Below are 11,107 nucleotides of genomic sequence, written 5' to 3'. Positions count from 1 at the left end.
TTCAACATCTAGCATAGAACCCCACCACTTGTCTCTCAATTTATCCTACTGTGGTGGCATGCATGTTGCTGTGATGCTACAAGGAATACCAGTTAATATGACTGTTACTCAAATTTGTGCAGCAGCCACTAATGCCAAAGATGAGGAAATTGAAGATTTTGACCAACTTTTGCAGTCTGAAATTGACCAAACATGCAGTCAAGATGCATTGATAATTACTGGTAATTAGAATACAAATGTTGGAAATGAAGAAGAATCAGTAGTTGGAAAACAAGGCCTTGGTGACAGAGATGACACTGGAGATCACATGATAGAATTTTGCAAGACCAATGACTTACTGGAAATACCTTTTTTCAGTACCATAAACTGCAACTATGTATGCGGACCTCACCAGATGGAATACACAGAAATCAAGTTGATTACATCTGTGAAAAGAGGGTGGCGAAGCTTAATATCATCAGTCAGAATAAGATGAAGGACTGACTGGAACAGATCATTGATTGCCCATATTCAAGTTGAAGCTGAAGAAAATTAAAACAAGTCCATGAGAGCCAGAGTACGACCTTGAGTATATCCCACTCAAATTTACAGTCCATCTCAAGAATAGACTTGATGCATTGAACACTATACTCATGACCAAAGACCAGATGAATTGTGGGATGACATCAAGGACATCATACATGAAGAACACAAAGGTCATTAAAAAGACAGGAAAGAAACAAAAGACCAAAATGGATGTCAGAAGAGACTCTGAAACTTGCTCGTGAAGGTAGAGTAGCTAAAGCAAATGGAAGAAATTGTGAAGTAAAAAGCTGAACAGAAGATTTCAAAGGACTACTCAAAAGACAAAGCATTGTAATGAAATGTTCAAAGACCTAGAGTTAGGAAACCAAAAGGGAAGACCACACTTGGCATTTCTCAAGCTGAAAGAACTGAAGAAAAAATTCAGCCTCGAGTTGCAATGTTGAAGAATTCTACAGGGAAAATATTAAATGATACAGGAAGTATCAAAAGAAGATGGAAGAAATACAGAGTCACTGTACAAAAATAATTCTTTGATATTCAGCCATTTCAGGAGGTAGCATATGATCAAGAATCAATGGTATGGAAGGAAGAACTCCAAGCTTCACTGAGGACATTGGTGAAAAGCAAGGTTCCAGGAATTGATGGAATACCAATTGACAACGTTTCAACAAACAAATGCAATGCTGGAAGTGCTGGCTTGTCTATGCCAAGAAATTTGGAGGAGAGTTACCTGGCCCACTGGCTGAAAGAGATCCATATATGTGCCTATTCCAAAAAAAGGTGATCCAAGGGAATGCAAAAGTGATCATTAATATCACAAACGGAACAAGGAGATATTGCACGGTTTAAAATCAGGACAGGTGTGTGTCAGGGTTGTATCCTTTCACCATACTTATTATGCAGTCTGTACACCGAGCAAATCATTCAAGAAGCCAAACTATATGAAGAACACAGCATCAGAATTGGAGGAAGACTCGCTAAAAACGTGCAATAGGCAGATGACACAACCTTCCTTGCTTAAAGTGAGGAGGACTTGAAGTGCTTACTGATGAAGATGAAAGATTACAACCTTCAGTATGGATCACACCTCAACATAAAGAAGACAAAAATCCTCAACTGGATCAGTAGGCAACATCATGATAAATGGAAAAAATACTGAATTTGTCAAGGATTTCATTTTACTTGGATCCATAATCAACGCTGATGGAAGCAGCAGTCAAGAAATCAAACGATGTATTGCATTGGGCAGTTATGCTTCAAAAGACCTTTAAAGTGTCAAAATGCAAAGGTGTCACCTTGAGGACTAAGGTGTGAAAATACCAACCCATGGTATTTTCAGTAGCCTCATATTCATGCCAAATCTGGACAATGAATAAAATAGAAGAAATGATGGCTTTGAACTATGATGTTGGTGAAGAATATCGACTATACCATGGACTGCCAGAAGAGTGGCGATCTGTCTTGGAAGAAGTACAGCCAGAATGTTCTTTATAAGAGAGTGGCAAGGCTTTGTCTCACATACTTTGGACATGTTATCAGAAGGGACCAGTCCCTGGAGAAGGACATCATACTTGGTAAAGTAGAGGGTCAACAAAAAAGAGGAACACTCAATAAGATGGATTGACACAGTGGCTGCCACAATGGGCTCAAACGTAGCAACAATTGAGAGGATAGCGCAGGACTGGGCAATGTTTCGTTCTGTTGTACATAGGTTTGCTGTGAGTTGGAACTGACTCGATGACACCTGACAACAACAGTATGGAGGTTAAGACATCATGTTTAAAGAAGGAAAAAATACTTGTTTCAAACTGTTTGCATTTTTCTCAAGCTTGTAGTCTGTCCCATCTTTACCTTGCTTTATTTAGAAAAACTATATGTTCTTTTTATTATGTAATTAATACATATGCATAGTTTAAAAGTTCAAACAATACTGGAAGGCTCAGAGTCAAAAACAGCATTTTCCTATCCTACCCTATCCCTGGAATGATCTCTCTAAGCTCTTTTAGCAATTTCATCCAGTATTTACCTATAATAATAGATAATCTGTTCTGTTAAGTCCTTAATTACTGATTTTACACATTGTCTCTTAACTTGTTAATATAGAATATGAGTGTTTTGTACTCTTAACTCATTCTATGTTCCCTTACTACCTCCTTTCTGTCCTTATCTGTAAAATAATGCCTAAAATTTTTGTTAAATCAATATTCAGTGCTTACCTTACAACTTTTATTCACTGGCTAGCTAACTAGTAATGTACTAGGATTATGTTTTCTTTCAATGGCTATGATCTTTTGGAACTAGATCACCAAGCCTTTCTTCTGAGGCACCTCTAGGTGGATTGGAACTGCCAACCTTTTGGTTAGTAGCTGAGAGCTTAACCATTTGTACCACCCAGGAATTCCAGTGGGTGTCCCCAGTGACATCCTGTTTACAGAAACCAAATGTTTTCTGCCTTCAGCTTGGCCCTTTCGTAGTTATTTCCTCTTACTTGATCTCTGTGTTTTTTTAAATCACACTTTTAAAACTCTCTTCTTGGTGTTCTTCTCAGTCTCCTTTGCTGGCTTTTCTTCCTCTGGTATGATGCTCTTCCACAGAGTCTCATCCTTGGTCATCTTGTCTTCTGATTCTGTCCAGTCACTCTGAGGGGACTCATGGCTGCCCATGACTTCAACTATCACATCCATTCTGTTGACTCACAGATCTTTATCCAGTGCGTATATTTTCTTTCTAAATTCTCAGTCTGAACTTCCAGCTCCTTTTCGGACATCACCTTCTGAATGTCCTCTACTTTTAATCAGCTCGACATACATCAAACCAAACTAATTTTCCTCTCAGAGATTTTTGCCAGTGTCTCTCTCACTAAATTAGAACCCCTATACTTGATTTTCCACTTGCCCTGGTCCCCCACATCCAATTTGTCTTATCCAAGTTTTTCGTAAGCTTGGCTGCCCTAACACTCCCATCCAATTCTCCAGCCAGACTGAAACGCATGCTCTTCACTGGGATCGTCTCATCTTTTCCATGAGATACTCTGTTCAGAATGCTGTACAGTAAGAACAGCGCATTTTTAAAAATGGTTATAACAGCTACCTCTAAGAGTGATCCCTCTTTCCCTGGGAACTGTCATCGACAAACAGGGCTGCGTCCCGGGCGGCCAGGCCTGTACACAGGCTCTGCCTCTGTTTAGCTCAGGAGCGGACATAAGACCCAAGCAGGACAAATGAAAGCTTCTGGGGAATAGGGAATTTTGAACCCAACAACGGACATTAGGAATGAATGGGAATAATCTATGAAGTGCTTTAGATCAGCACTGGATAAGAAACATCATGCTCCTCGGGGAGTGGCCGGCCCTCAGCCTGAACTGGGCCTCAGGGAAGCTGTGCTGGCAGCAAGCAAGAAAACCACAGGTCCACCTGTTTAAGATAAATAGAAATATACCACACATACCGTACCATGTAATATGTTCTGATTTCCAAGACTCAAACCTATCCATAGGTTGTTTATTCCCTTAAATGTCTCACAAATATTAATGTTTGGCATTTATTGAGCTCAGTGTACCAGGCATCATGCTAAGCACTTGACATTAATGACTATCTAATCCTCACAGTGATCTCAGGAGACGTTATAGTATATTCTTCATTTAATGAGGCACATAGATATTGTTCAATTAGCCCAATTTTCCTTCTCAAGGAGACACACCTAAGTGGTGAAACTCATGTAGAGACAGAATCCATGGTCTTAACCCACCAGACAATAGCTCTCAACCCCGGCGGCACATTAGAATCACTGGGAAGCTGTTAAAACACGCCAGGACTTGTGTCCCCTCTTCAATGAATCTGATTTACTAGGTCTGGGGTGTTGCCAGGGGCCCTGGTGGCGCAGTGGTTAAGAGCTCAGCTGCTAACCAAAAGAATGGCAGTTCAAATCCACCAGCTGCTCCTTGGAAACCCTATGGGGCACTTCTACTCTGTCCCGTTGGGTCGATATGAGTCAGAATCGACTTGGCAGCAACGGGGTTTTGGTTGGGGTGTTGCCTGGCCATCTGTATTTTTTAAAAAGTTCCTCAGGTGATACTGTTGGACAACCAGAATTGAGAAGCATTTTGCTACACTGTACTTGCTTCCCAGGGAGTCCCTGGGTAGTGTGAATGATTAATGTGCTCAGGAGCTAACTGAAAGGTTGCTGGTTCAAGTCCACCTAGAGGTGCCTTGGAAGAAAGGCCTGATGACCTACTTCTGAAAAATCAGCTATCGAAAACCCTATGGAGCCCAGTTCTACTCTGCCACACATGGGCCACCATGAGTTGGAATTGACTTACTGCCAATTGGTTAACTGGTAACTGCTTGTCAAAAGCAATTGATTTCTTAGATGTAGCCAACCCACCCACCCACCCACTTTTCTACTTCCACAGACCTAAGAGGATTTCACTGTATAATCTCATATCTTAAAATTGAAAAGTTGATGTGTATGTTTCCACCAGGAAAAAAAAAAAGAAAAAAGAAAAAATTGCAATGTTGCTTTGAGTCATCCATTTGCCACCTGGTGAGCCTGATTGGAATCTACCAGCAGGGTTTTTTATTCCCACAAATTAACACTAGATGGCAAACTATACATTGGGAATCATGGTATGTTAAGCATTTTCATTTTGGAAGCACTTTATTTTCCTTCAACTAGCCTCATTAGCTGATATTTGAGTCTAATAATGCAGTAATAAAACCACGGGAATTCTTTCATAAATTACTCTGTATTGTGGGTCAACTCACATCTCCTTAAGCTGAGCTGTAGGTAAGCTGTGATACAAACTATGATCTGTATTTTAGTGGTCTTCCAGTCTCAGCATCAAAAAGGGAGTTCATTAATCATATTTAAAAAACAAAAACAAAAAACTGTTGCCGTCGAGCTGATTCCTACTCATAGAGACGCTATAGGACAGAGTAGAACTGCCCCATAGGGTTTCCAAGGTGCAGCTTGGAAACTACCAACCTTTTGATTAACAACTGAGCACTTAACCACCGTGTCACCATGACTTCTTTCATTTGGCACAGTGCCTGGCAAATATCAGCTCCTCTATAAATATTTGTTGAATAGGTGAATGAGGTTTCGATACCTAATAGCATCCCTCTTAGACCATTTTGTGCCCAGGTTGGGCGATAATAATTTTATGCCTGAAAATAATAGATTGCCTAAAACCAGTGCAAACTATTCCTTTTACGAAAAAACAAGGGACAGATCTTAAATATGATGAAAGGTAAGATCCGAGAGATTTAGAGGTTCAAATAACCTTTCTAAGTGCAAGTAAATGATCACCAGCTTAATGGTTCCACATTTCTTTGGGGATAAACTCTAAATTCCTTAATATAGATTACAAGACTGTTCAAGATCTGCTCCCCCCCCCCTACCTTTTTGCCCTCAGCCCTATATACACCGTGCAGAGGTCTGACGATTCATTTCAGCTTCAGGAACACACCTTATTCTCTCTCGCAAATCTTCACGACCAGCCGTTCTCTCTTTTTGTAACCCTCTCCCGACTTCGTTTTGAATCCCATTGCAACCCATGCTTAACTCGCCTTGACCTGTTTAGCTTCTACCTATGTATTTATGTCTTAGCTTGGCTGTAACTTCCTTCAGGAGTACTTCCCTGACCTCCAAGTATGAATTTGTTCCCTCTCCAGTTGGTGTCCTCATTCAGACTACCTACCACACTATGTAATAATTGCCTCTTTTTTTGCCTGTAAAGACAAGGCAGAAAACTTCATGGAGGCAGTCTTTTGTTCACTCTTGTATTCTCATCATTTGGCACACACCAAAAAAAAAAAGAAAACCAAACCTGTTGCCATCAAGTTGATTCCAATTCACAGAGACCCTACAGGACAGAGTAGGTCTGTCCCATAAGGTTTCCAAGGCTGTGAATCTTTACAGAAGACCACCACATCTTTCTCCCGTGGAGAGGCTGGTAGGTTCAAACTGCCAAACTTTCGATTAACAGCCAAGCGCTTAACCACTGTGTCGTCATGGCTCCTTTCATTTGGCACAGTTCCTGGCAAATATCAGCTCCTCTATAAATATCTGTTAAATAGATGAATAAGGCCTGAATAGCATCCCTCTCAGACCATTTTGTGCCCAGGTTGGAGAATAGTAATTTTATGCCTGCAAATAATAGATTGCCTAAAACCAGTTCAAACTATTCCTTTTACGAAAAAACAAAGGACTATCCCTTCTACTTCTTGATTTATTAAAAACAAAAAACTACAAAACACCCCCGAAGTCTTACAGATTCACTTCACATTCAAAGTGGCAAGACGTGAGATGTGAAAAATAAAATGAAATTTGTGTCTTTTCTGCTACAAAATTGAAATGAATGACACATTACCTGATCATGCCAATTAATCAGTCTTTAACCATATTGAGAGCTTTACACGATTTTGGGGTGATTTTTTTTTTTTTTAAAGGAAGCTTAACCACTAATTGGAAGGTCGTTGGTTGAAATACACCCAGCGGTGCTTGGGAAGAATGGCCTGGCGATCTACTTCTATAAGATTATTATTGTTATTAGTTGCCATGGTGTCAAATCTGACTCTTGGTGACCCCATGTATGTCAGAGTTGAACTGCTCCATGGCATTTGCAAGGTTGTGACCTTTTGGACGCAGGTCACCAGACCTGTTTTCCAAGGAGCATCTGGGTGGGTTCAACTGCCAACCTTTTGGCTAGTAGTCAAGTGCTAACCTGTTCGCGTTACCCAGGGACGTCTTCCTTTAGAAAGATTACAGCTCGTGAAAACTGTGTATGGAGCACAGTTGTACTCTGAAACGCATGAAGTTGCCATGAATTGGAATGGATGCTATGGTAATTTTTTTTTTTTAAAAGCAGATTTAGGTCTTCAAAAAGAATAATTAGCCTAATGAGAACCAGCTCATTTCATTCCATCCCTCCTCTCTGCCCGCTCCCACAGTCACAACTCAAGCCCACAGGATAATAAAATTCCTTGGGAATAATCTTCAAAGATAAGATTAACTAGATAACATGCCTCTAAAACCGAATTATAGTTTGTAGACAAATATAAGTGCTGATAGGGCCCTGAAACTTGTACGCTTTTCGCTAACATATTTACTAAGGTTTCTTAATTTTTAGGTATAAAAATGAGGAGATTGAATAGATAAATAATCTTTTTCAGTGCCTATTCTGGGTCAAGCCAAACTGCCAAAACAAAAAAGACACAACTTCCTGGGGGCTTTATTACCCCCCTTCACCAAATTTTAGTATAACTACTATATGAAAGCCTGTTTTGATAGTTATTATAAGCAATAGCCCCTGGCCCTCTCATTCTCATATCTCTGTAAGAATTCCATTGTTTCTCAGACCATTTTCCTTCCCTACAGGAAAAGCCCCCATGATCTGAACATCAAAAATAATTGTTTTTGTCCTGAGCACTGGGTTTGTTTTTATTTGAGAGATCAGTGATTTCCAAAATTTTGACTGCCTTAGAATAATCTAGGATCTTGCTAAAAATGTAAATTCCAAGATGTGGCCCCAGATCTACAGAATTAAAATTCTGCAGATAAGGCCTGAGTATTCTAAATTTATAAGCTCTTCAGGTAATTTGGATGCACACAAAAATGTACGAATTCCTTTATAGATGAGAATTATATAATTGAGTATCTTTCTCTTCAGACATGGCCACTAGAAAATCTGAGGTATATTTGTGGTTCACTAGTAGCACGTGTGCAGATTATCATATTATGCTTTTTAGTGCTCTTTCTGTCTCCTCGTGTGTCCATCTTTGTTTTTATTTCTTCTCTCACCTCACTTCTAGATTAGGTACTTGTCATATTATACATCACATAAGCCATCTTCAATCCTCTTTTGAGACATAGCAAGAAAAAAAAATTTTTTTTTTTTTTGAGCAAGAAAGAGGCAGGTAAATAGACAAATGTATAAATTATTACACACAGCTTCTATAGAGAAAAAATATTCTTGGCAATTGGTGCAGAGTAAGAAGAAGTTGAAGTTGTCCACGATTTCATTCTACTTGGATCAACGATCAATATCCATGGAAGTAGCAGTCAAGAAATAAAGTGACATACTGCATTGGGCAAATCTGCTTCAAAAGATCTCTTTAATGATTTAAAAAGCAAAGTTGTTATTTGATCACTTAGGTATGTCTGCCTTAGATGTACATGAAAGATGGATAATGAAAAAGAAAGACAGAAGAAAAAGTTGATGCATTCAAACTGCAACGTTGGTGAAGAACACTGGATTGTCAAAAGAATGGACAAATCAGTCTTAAAAGAAATACAAACAGAATGTTCCTTAGAAGAGAGGATGGTGAGGTTTTGGCTCACTTATTTTGACATCATCAGTAAAGACCAGTCACTAGAAAAGGACAACATGTTTGGTAAAGCAGAGGGTTAATGAAAATGAAGGAAATCCTCAATGAGATGTATTGCCAGAATAGCCACAACAAAGGAGTCAAACATACCGAAGATCATGAGATGGTGCAGGACTGGGCAATGTTTTATCCTGTTTTACAAAAGGTTACCATGAGTTGGAGCCAACTTGACAGCAATTAACAAAACAAAAGCATTCTTGGCAGACCTGGAGAATTGTGTGTGTGTGTGTGTGTGTCGGGAGAAAAAGTAAATGACTATACTACCAAGAAAAAGAAAATAAGGAAGTATGTGGGAGTAAGACCAACAATGTGCTATAAAGATTTGAAAGAAAAACTCTCAGTTATGGGGATTAGGAAAGACTTTGTGGAAAAGTTGGCTTTGGAATTGAGCAAAAGATCTTTCAGAATGGATGGAATCTTGAAAGATGGAGTTGAGACTGGTGAAGGAACAGTTTGAGAAAATACTTAGAGACAGGAAAGTACTGGTTAGTTTAGATTTGTTGCGATCAAGTCAATTCCAATTCATAATGACCCTATAGGACAAAGTAGACATGCCCCATAGGGTTTCCAAGGCTGTAATCTTTACAGAAGCAGACTGCTATATCTTTCTCCTGTGGACCAGCTGAAGGATTTGAACTGACATTTTGCTTAGAAGCCGAGCACTTAGCCACTGCACCATGAGGGCTCTCTGGTTAGCTTAGGGAAGGAATGAAAATTCTAATTTGGTGAGAGCCTCGTGTATGTCTAAGGATCTGTGGGGTGGGACCATCCTGTGGAAGACCCTGGACTACAGGCTGGGCCAAGAAGTTTCTACCTAATTCTCTAACAGGCTACTCAAGGTTGTTGGGCAGCAGAAAAATTGACTACAGTTGCGCTTAAGAGGATGAATAGCAGCTTGTATATTTGAGTAAGAGATATAAAGCATGAAAACCCAAAAAACCCAAAACCACTGCCATTGAGTCGACTCTGGCTCATAGTGACCCTATAGGACAGAGTAGAACCGCCCCATAGAGTTTCCAAGGAGCACCTGGCAGATTCGAACTGCCAACCTTTTGGTTAGCAGCTGTAGCACTTAACCACTATGCCACCAGGGTTTCCAGAAAGCATGAAGTCCAGTTAAAAGCATTTTAAAGTAGTACAAGAAAGGAAGAGTGAGGGCTACTTGATCATGAGCAGCAGGATCTCAGAGGAGGAAGACAGATCCAAAACCCATTGTAAAGATACAATAGATAGGACTTTGGCAATGATTAGGAAGATGGTGACATAGGAGCAGATTTGGGATTGGTTCAGTTTAGGACATATTGAGCTTCAAGCGGGGAAGGGAAATCCAGGCAGAGATGCCCAGAGAGCAGTTGGAAGAGCTGACTAAAGTTTGAGAAGAATTAGGAATACATGGGGATAATCTGCTTGGAGGTGAGAGTTGACACTGTAGGTAAAGAAGCTCAGAAAGGAAGAAAGAAGAGATTAGGGATAAGAGATCCTCCTTAGAGAATCTTCGTAGAGTGTGGAGCCATCCGCTTGGAGACAGGTTTAGCAAGGAAGTTGGTATGTGTAAAATATAAGTAATGACCAAGAGTAATTTAACCGTATCAGAAACTGGTACCTTGGCTTCTCAGAATAGGATGTTTGTTATTAAATTGTGCTATAAGTCCAACTATAAGCACAATTTGACTATGGAGAAAAAATCTGGGAGCAATGAAGGAAGAATTGTATAGAACCAATTGGCAAACTTACCATTACAGAACTCCATATATACGAACTTATCAAGAAGGGAAGAACCACCCCTATAACTTAAATAAATGCTGAATAACAGGCTAAACCTCTTGATTTGTGATATTCAGGAATCTCCTGGGTAGTTTTTTAGTAACAGCTGGCCCAAAATAAACTCTTTCTGGTTTTTTCCTTTTGGTTTGTTTTATTATATCTCTTGTAATAGAAGAAGATGCTGGTAATACCCCATTAAAATATGAACCTAAGGGGTAGATTGAGATAGAGCCATTCTAAAAGCTGTTACTGCACTTAGCAGTTTTTCCTGCTGGCCCCAGCACTGGAGGGTGATCCTGCCGCATCATCTAGTAACTACTTGAGCAATGCTGCAACCTGAACAAACATTTATTCAAGCCAGAAGTACTTCAAATGGCAAGATTACTGTTTCAATATTTACCGTTTTGCAATTGGCAACCTAGGCCATGAAA

Source organism: Loxodonta africana, chromosome 14 (genome assembly GCF_030014295.1).
Source record: "Loxodonta africana isolate mLoxAfr1 chromosome 14, mLoxAfr1.hap2, whole genome shotgun sequence".
NCBI classification, from domain to species: domain Eukaryota; kingdom Metazoa; phylum Chordata; class Mammalia; order Proboscidea; family Elephantidae; genus Loxodonta; species Loxodonta africana.
The sequence above is the reverse complement of the archived record's forward strand: the minus strand, read 5'-3'. Positions refer to the sequence as shown.